Source organism: Pan paniscus, chromosome 5 (genome assembly GCF_029289425.2).
Source record: "Pan paniscus chromosome 5, NHGRI_mPanPan1-v2.0_pri, whole genome shotgun sequence".
NCBI lineage: Eukaryota > Metazoa > Chordata > Mammalia > Primates > Hominidae > Pan > Pan paniscus.
In genome coordinates, this window is record NC_073254.2 from 66,724,317 (window position 1) to 66,732,102 (window position 7,786).

The window sequence follows — 7,786 nt, forward strand, 5'->3', positions numbered from 1 at the left end:
ATTCTCATAGGAGAGGGAATCCTATTGTGAACTGCATGTGTGAGGGATCTAGGTTGTGTGCTCCTTATGAGAATCTAATGCCTGATGATCTGAGGTGGAATGGTTTCACCCCAAAACCATCTGCTCTCCAGCCCCACATTCACCCTTGGACTGGGAAAAACTGACTTCCATGAAACCAGTCCCTGGTACAAAAAAAGTTGGGGGGTTGTCAGAGGACCAAATTTATAAGGCAAGCAGCACCTTCTAAGTGATACCTAGGACTTGGGGTCAAGATACCTGAGCAATTCTGTTCTCTAAAAATGAGAAATGAAATTAGTCTTTGGACTTTTTATCTGAACCCTTTTTAGCCTTTACACATTATCTTTTACACATTTATCTTTGTATGAGAAAGGTTTTTTTTTTTGTTTTGTTTTGTTTTGTTTTGTTTGAGATGGAGTTTCACTCTTGTTACCCAGGCTGGAGTGCAATGGCACAATCTCAGCTCACTGCAACCTCTGCCTCCCTGGTTCAAGTGATGCTCCTGACTCAGCCCCCAAAGTAGCTGGGATTACAGGCATGTGCCACCACGCCCAGCTAATTTGTTTTGTATTTAGTAGAGATGGAGTTTCACCATGTTGGTCTGGCTGGTCTCAAACGCCTGACCTCAGGTGATCCACCCACCTCGGCCTCCCAAAGCGCTGGGATTATAGGCATGAGCCACCGCACCCAGCCTGTATTAGGAAGATTAATGGAAACAAGATCAGACCAGGTGATTTCAATAATAGTGGGGTTTTTTTGTTTTGTTTTGTTTTGTTTTGAGACAAAATCTTGCTCTGTTGCCCAGACTGGAGTGCAGTGGCACGATCTCAGCTCAATGCAACCTCTACCTCCTGAGTTCAGGCAATCCTCCAGCCTCAGCCTCCCAAGAAGCTGGGAGTACAGGCACGTGCCACCACACTGGCTAATTTTTTGTATTTTTAGTAGAGACGGGGTTCACCACGTTGCCCAGGCTGGTCACAAACTCCTGAGCTCAGGCAATCCACACACCCCAGCCTTTCAAAGTGCTGGGATTACAGGCATGAGCCACCACGCCCAGCCAATGATACCTCTTAAAATGCAATATTCCACCAACGTTTCACTTCAGGTTTTCAAAGCTTATACAGTGGTAAAAGTTGCCTTTTCTGCACTTTCTCTGTTAATAATAGGAAGAATTTTTAAACCACTTCCATAACTCTGAATTGCAGATATTACTGAAAGTATTACGTCATGAGAAGTCTATGTGTGAGATCTTAAAAATAAACTTCAAATCTCAACCAGACTAAATGTGGCAATTTTTAAAAGGTAGGGATGGGATTGAGGATTATACCCAGTGTCAGCAAAGACGTAGGACAATAAAATCATCCTCATACATACGTGTGGGATATATATAAATCAGCAAGTTAGTGAGGTATACCTAAAACTTTAATAATGTTCCTATTTTTGGTCCAGCAATTATACTTCTAGGAAATTGTCCTAAGTAAAATAAGCATGTGAACCAAAATTTGGCAACATGGTTTTTCATCACAGCATAATTTGTAATCTGAAAAACTGATAATATCCAACTACAGGTATCTGAAAAAACATACCAGATAAGTTCTCTGTGGGTGACTAGATCATAAGTATATTTTATTTCTTATGGTTATTTATAGTGTTTCACCAATGAAAAGATCCTAGTTTTGTAACAGGAAAAAAAAATATTTGAGTTGTTCTTCGTTTAAGAATGTTAACAGGCTCCAGCAGGGCAGTTTCCTGATAACTAGAGTGACTACACTAGCGCAAGCTTTGTGAGACAATATGAAATAGCAAACACCAGTCACTGCCAAAAAGGCCCCTTTGCTCTCAGGGCAAATCCCTGAGATGGCTCAGACAGCATCACCAGCTATGGATGGTCTTCCACTTCATCTCTGAATGCCAGTACCCACACGCCTCGTCACACTAGAATTCTGTCATCCCATCCACGAGATTCACTCATAGATGTAGCTCTGACCACCTCCAGCTCCCCAGAGCACTCCCAGCCCTTTGAAGGGAGCACACAGTATGCTGGTTAGAACATAGTAGTTGGCTGGGCGTGGTGGCTCATGCCTGTAATCCCAACACTTTGGGAGGCCAAGGTGGGTGGATCATCTGAGGTTGGGAGTTCACGACCAGCCTGACTAACATAGAGAAACCCTGTCTCTATTAAAAATACAAAATTAGCCAGGCGTGGTGGCGCATGCCTGTAATCCCAGCTAGTCAGGAGGCTGAGGCAGGAGAATCACTTGAACCTGGGAGGCAGAGGTTGTGGCAAGCAGAGATCGTGCCATTGCAATCCAGCCTGGGCAACAAGAGCAAAACTCTGTCTCAAAAAAAAAAAAAAAAAAAAAAACAAACCATAGTTAAGAATCAAGAGTGCCAGTAGGATCTCCACATTCTAGCTCTGAGACCCTGGGCAAATTATCTAATCTTTCTAGGCCTATTTCCTTCTCTATAAAATTGAGACAATAAAATCCACGTCACAGAGTGGAAGATTTAATTATTATAATTTATATGGTGCCTAGTATATAGCAGCAGGGCCGTCACTTCTCATCTGCCCCACACACGAGTACATAAAGTTGTGCCTGGGAGCCAAAGTTTGGTTGGGAGTTTAGAACCTATATACATCATCCCTATGTTAAACTCTAATTTTCTCAGCTTTTTATTCTCCCTTAGGGTTAAATGTGACCTGTCAACATTTGCCTTTCTCCTGCAACCAGATTTTCAAACATCTGACTTTTAAGTTCAGTTTCAAAAACATTTTTTGTCCCTAAATTCCTAAACCAGTTTGTTAATCTCAAGTGCCTAATCTGAAACTTGCTTATACAATTGGATATACTATGAAGTGTCACTCTTAAAACTGGTTTTAAGATTCACCAAATTGAGTTATAGTAGTTATATTAGGGTAGTAAGGTAATTTTTGTTCTCTAGCTTCCTGAATATTCCATGTTATATTCGTAGTAATATTTTCTTTAAATAGGCCAGGTGCAGTGACTCATGCCTGTAATGCCAGCACTTTGGGAGGCTGAGGTTGGAGGATTGTTTGAGGCCAGGAATTCCAGACCAGCCCGGGCAACATAGAGACCCCCATCTCTACAAAAGATTTAAAAATTAGCCAGGCATGGTAGTCCCAGCTGTCTGGGAGGCTGAGGTGGAAAGATTGCTTAAGCCCAGGAGTTTGAGGCTGCAGTGAGCCGTGTTTGCACCGTTGCACTCCAGCCTGGATGACAGAGCAAGACTGTCTCAAAGAGAAAAAAAAAATAACCACACACTTTTGTTTTTGGAGGTTTTTATCAGGTTTTATTGTGGTTCCTATTCAGGACTACATGTACTGAAATTACTAGAAAAGCAGCACACATACGCAAGATTACAGGAGCTGACCTTTCTATTGCAAGGTTAAATCGTGGTACTTCAAGCTAGGAAGGTTTAGCTTGCTACAAAATGTACCTGCTGGGAGAACTATTATCTGAATGGTAAATCTCAGCAGAGGCTAATATCCCCCTACAGGCTGTGGGAAAATACTTAGAACTTAATGGTAAAAATATTCACAAAAAGACTGAAGAAAATGAGCTAGGATTACATGCTGATTAATAATGGACCAGCCAGAATCCAAGACACATCACTAAGGTGCCAGACCTGAAAAAGAAAAGTAAACCAGGTTTACTTTTCAGGAATTTAAAATGGAGTTAAAATTAATTTTGTTCTAAAGTGTTTCTAGGATGGTCAGGTGCAGCGGCTCATGCCTGTAATCCCAGCACTTTGGGAGGCCAAGGCGAGCGGATCACCTGAGGTCAGGAGCTCGGGACCAGCCTGGCCAACATGGTGAAACCCCCATCTCTACTAAAAATACAAAAAGTAGCCAGACATGGTGGCAAGCGCCTGTGATCCCAGTTACTTGGGAGGCTGAGGCAGGAGAATCAGTTGAACCCAAGAGCCAAGATCATGCCACTACACTCCAGCCTGGGCGACAAAGTGAGACTCTGTGTCCAAAAAAAAAAAAAAAAAAAAAGTGTTTCTAGAAATTCAATAAAATCTCTTGAAATAGTTGGCAACATCCTGGGACACTATCCACAAAATAAGGAAGCATAGAAATCACTGTCCCTAAAAGGCATATTTAACATGGTGACCAACAACTCATTCTGACCTGCCTCTCCAAGCAGTCCAACCCAGGTTTTATCAAGTGGTGCCAGTGCTAACGTCTTGTGGGTGGAACTGGCACTGAATGTAAAGAAAATCATAGCCAGGCGTGGTGGCTCATGCCTATAATCCCAACACTTTGGGAGGCTGAGGCGGGAAGCTCACTTGAGCTCAGGAGTTCGAGACCAGCCTGGGCAACATCAACACCGTCCTTACAAAAAATGTAAAAATTAGCTGGGCAGAGTGATGTGCACCTGTGGTCCCAGCCACTCAGGAGGCTCAAGAGGGAAGATCACTTGAGCCCAGGAGGTTGAGGCTGCAGTGAGCCATGTCTGTACCACTGCACTCCAGCTTGGGCTACAGAGCAAGACTCTATCTCAATTTCAAAAAGAAAGAAAGAAAATCACATTCATTACCAGAAGGGACCTCAGAAATCACGTAGTTCAACCACCTCCTTTTCCAGATGTAGAAACCATGCACTTTCCTCTAAGTGGCCAGCCTAGCTTGGCATGTTAACTCTGGTACCTAGTGTCAGAAAAGGAACTCAGATGCACATGCCTTTGCTTACCAGTGCAGGGCTCATGTCACCCTGCCAACCTTTTGGCTCTCAGGTGAGATTTCCTATGCAACCAGAGTTTAACGCTCCACCCTCCCCACTTCCCTACATGTACAGCAGACATGGCGTTACCTGGCTCTTGAGAAGTGGGGAAAGGAAAGGATGGCAAGGAAGGGAAAGAGCTTGCACAGAGCTTGTTAGGGCTGAGCACCTGAGGCAGCCAGCACACAGGTGACTCTTGTGCTTGCCATATTCTACTGACCAAACCCTCCGGGCAGAGCTCACTTCGCAAGCTCAGAATCATTAGGACAACTGGTGTAGTCTGAAATCTCCTCAGGAGACATTGAGAAAGAGAGGGCTGGCAGATTCACTCGTTTCTGTGAACCTTTCTCCTCTTTATCCCCCTTGATGTTTTCCTACCACCCGGCCCTGTTGTGAGGTAACACTGTCCTCAGGAGAAAGCTGAAAAATGCATTGCCGAGCTAGCGCCGAGAGGGTCCTCTCTGGGGGAAGTGCTTGCCTCAGAGCCACACTGACCGGAATGTGGGAACCATCAGAGAGTGGAAAGGCAGGGAAGAGATGAGAGTTCAGGAATGCAGCCAGGGTGAAATCATTGTAAATGGTTTTGATTAAAGGATCATGTTTCATAAACATTTGTCAAAATGAATCACTTTGTTTTAATGGGCCCTCGAACTTGCAGTAATCAAAACCACTGCCATGAAGTAGTAATACGCCAGGTGGGAACCTGCCATCTGCTTTCCCAATTATGTTTCACAAGCATCCTACAAGGCAGGAATCATCCCCATTTTACAGCTGAAATAAAGAGTAGCATAAAACTTACCTGAAGTTATTTGGTAAATGGCGGAGAAGAGATTCAATTTCAACAATCCTTACCAAATTGTCCTTTTTGAAAACCACCCTTTCATTTTGCCACTTCATTTATCCAGGGGAGTTAAGGAATAAGGTGCCATTTTTCAAGATACAAAAACTTACTTCTCTAAGTTCCCCAAATTATTTTAACTACAGTATTTCAGACCACAAACCTAAATGTAAACAGACTTCTCTTTTGGAATGAGGCACGTAGATAATTTAGCGGTTTTCTCTGGTGAATCTGGGTCACCACTGCAATCTCTGCAGGGTGGCAACAGCGATACCCTCGGGGGTGACTGGCCTTGAGACATGTCAGCCCACTTGAGCAGCCTCTTTCAGGTCCCCACAGTAGGTCCTGCAGTGGATCACCTGTCAACAAGCAAGAACCTATCCTGGAAAAGCTTACCAGCTCTTTTCTGTTCTTGTAAGCTGGGAACTACATAAACAAGTTTCTTAAAACTCAATGTAAAGGTTGAATCATGCTCTTTTAATACAATTAATATCTACTGTGGCTGCTATATAGTCTTCTACCTACTATTCTTTTGACTAGCTTGAAGAGTGATGAAATGGTCAGCAAAGTCAACCTGATATTACAGCTATTATCACAATGGTAGGTGCACATATCCCCCCACTCTGTGCCTCAGTTTCCTCAGAGGTGAAGGACAGACTAAGAGTCCTATTGACAGAATGTTTGCCTTTCTAGAACAAATCACTTGAGGAGATCCCTAAGAACTCCTAGAACTGTTCTTCATAGCTGTACCCCATCAGTAGCACCTGACATCCTCATGGTCCTCCCTGGATTCCTATATCTCTGTGTGTGCCCTCATTTGGTATATAATCATACTTAATTTTTTTTTAAATAAAGACAGGGTCTCGCCATGTTGCCCAGGCTGGCCTTAAACTCCTGGACTCAAGCAATCCGCCTGCCTCAGCCTCCCAAAGTGCTGAGATTACAGGCATGAGCCACCGTGCCCAGCTGTACACTTTATATTCTGAAATTTTCACCAACATATTGACATATCCCCAGCCTAGAAGCCTCAGAGCAGAAAGCGCCACTTTTGCACCCACTGCTATACCTAGCACAACTTCTGACTTATTGCCAATGCTCAACAAATGGCAAATTCCTCCTTCTGGTACCACTGCACTCTTTTGAAACTGTGCTCTCTAGACCACTTCCAGTAGGACTTAGATCTCGCTCGCATCAGTGAGGGGAAAAAAAAAATCCCAGATAAAACAGAATTCCCCAATAATTTTGTACTACTCCCTTTAAGAAAAAAATCCCTTTGTCCTAACAAACCAAAGAATATATCTCCTGCTTTGTGGTAAAAGATCACCCCTCAGCAAAAACGGAAAAGAAAGTACCTCAGCAATCTTACAGCCTAGAACTGGCACAACTTCAGAGCCACATCTGCCACCAGAAAGCAGCTTCCGGTCCATGTGACCGAGGCCCCCCATAAAGTCACATGATTCTTCTAAGTAACTTGAAAAATTCTTCAGAAGCTATTCAAACCATATAACGGTAGGACAGAAGTCCCGCCCTGGCCCCATCACAAGCTTCTGTGCAAACAGGCTAACCAACCCCAAAGAGTGGACACCCAGGTAGTTTCAAAAGCATCCTGTAGGCTGGGCACAGTGGCTCATACCTATAATCTCACAGTTTAGGAGGCCGAGATGGGAGAATCACTTGAGTCCAGGAGTTCAAGGCCAGCCTGGGCAACAGACAGACCTCATCTCTACTAAAAATTAAAAATAAAAACTTAGATGGCACGTGTCTGTGGTCTCAGCTACTCGGGAGGCTGAGGCAGGAGGATCACTTGAGCCCAGGAGGTCGAGGCTGTCATCAGCTGTGATTGTACCACTGCACTCTAGTCTGGGCACAAAGCGAGACCCTGTCTCAAAAAAAAAAAAAAAAAAAAAGATACTGTAACAAGATCTCATTATGGGCAAGAACTCCCAGGATTTTGAGGTGTCTGACGTATCAGGTATTCTATCTTTATGAAGGGTAAGTTTAGATTCAGGCAAAAAGCGCCAGGCAGAGGGGCAATTCTTCTCCTGAACTTTTACTCACTAGCCTCCCGTGGCCATTTAGCTATTTTAAATTGGTAGGGTTTGGTCTATACTATCAATTTTGACTGATAAACGCTGGTGCTGCTGAGGAAGAAAACTGCCTCTAGAGAAGACATGACCCCCAGA